Raw genomic sequence first — 1484 nt, 5'->3', positions numbered from 1 at the left:
TATATATATATATACATATATATATATACTAGCAGAGACACCCAGCATTGCTCGGGATTAAAATGGCATAGTTTGTATATAATATATTACAGTTATGCTGAAACAAGTGATATGGGAAAGTGCAGCATTGACAACAAAACATTTGTGGAGTAAATGATGGGCTAATTTGACTAAGCAGCAAGCTATGTGTCTATTTGGAGTATTTCAGGCCCTAACCTGTGGGGGTTATGTGATTTTTGAATACGCCGAAAAGCTGGCTGTGGATATACTCTCTTTTGCAGCAGTCGGCTCTGTATCTAACATGACCCATGATCTGAGATGTTGACACCTCCTTCGGGTTTGTTGCCCTACATCACTCATAAAGTAAATTTGGAGGAACTGTGTTTGTTCATTTGTGGATAACAGAGAACCAATGAGGTGATAGACTTGCCCTTGAACTTTGATGCCGTCGTAAATTCATGTTTATCTATCTTCTTAGATGCGCCAAATGATGTCATTTGCAGAGTTGTATTGTCTGATATTGTTCAGAAAATCCTTTGACTGGATGGAAATGCCTTCTAGAAGATCCATAAGAGGTTGAGAAGGAGCTGGTAGTGCTGGCAATGTTACCTGACTGCCTGCGCAGCACATACCATTTGTTTCATTTAAAAATTTTAAAACTCTACAGAAAAGACAATTTATGTTTAGCTTGCCAATTTGGACAGAGTTATTATTTTTATAAGAATGGGATGGATCATATCTGAAAACAGCTTCAGGAGTTGTACGAATTTGTATGTAGTCTGTTTCTGAGAGCTATTCTATTAGACCTCTGTCTAATCATTAAAACATTGATTTAATGATCCAGCATTAAGTGCTGCAACATGCATTTGCTGATCTTGAGAAAATCTCATCTAGCTTCTTTCTTGAGACTCCTGCTTTCGGTTTTCTACACTCCTCCTTGCTTTATACTTATTTCTAGAGAGATTACATCTTTTCTTTGGTGGCATATTTTTCTCAATATTGTAAACAAAAAAATATGAACATAGAAAGAAATTATACATTAATCCCTATTTTTGAAAGCAGTTGTATCCATAAAAATTTTATTTGAAGAGAGCAGAAATTGAAAGAAGAGAAAGTGTAAAGAACAGAGAAAGAAAGTGAAAGATGTATGTACGTCTATATGAAAAAATGGACGTGTGTGTGTGCGTGCTTGCACATGTGAGAGAGAGAGTGAGTGAGTGAAGGTGTGTGCCGTGATGATTGATGTCTTTTAAGGTACACACACGTATAGAAAATGTGACGTCACCATATAAAATTTTTACAATAGTTGATTTATGGAAAAGATTATGTTAAATTTTTGAAATGCAAATATGTGAATGAAAATTAAGTTTAATTTGTAGCCAAAATAGTACCGTATCTTTTGATATGCCATACATCAAAATCTGTAACTCAGTTTTGAAAAGCATAAGGAATATATAATATATAGGACAGTATCTCACATTACA

The 1484-nt window shown here is 34.8% G+C and overlaps 1 protein-coding gene across 2 annotated transcripts in view; it reads left to right on the top strand.

The window, feature by feature from the left end:
- LOC106884337 (multidrug resistance-associated protein 1) overlaps positions 1–1484 on the top strand; it is a 93563-nt gene that overhangs the window by 37539 nt on the left and 54540 nt on the right. The gene's annotated exons all lie outside the window — the stretch shown is intronic.

Source organism: Octopus bimaculoides, chromosome 6 (assembly GCF_001194135.2).
Source record: "Octopus bimaculoides isolate UCB-OBI-ISO-001 chromosome 6, ASM119413v2, whole genome shotgun sequence".
NCBI classification, from domain to species: domain Eukaryota; kingdom Metazoa; phylum Mollusca; class Cephalopoda; order Octopoda; family Octopodidae; genus Octopus; species Octopus bimaculoides.
Note: the sequence above shows the minus strand (reverse complement) of the source record. Positions and strands in the feature narration are given on the sequence as shown.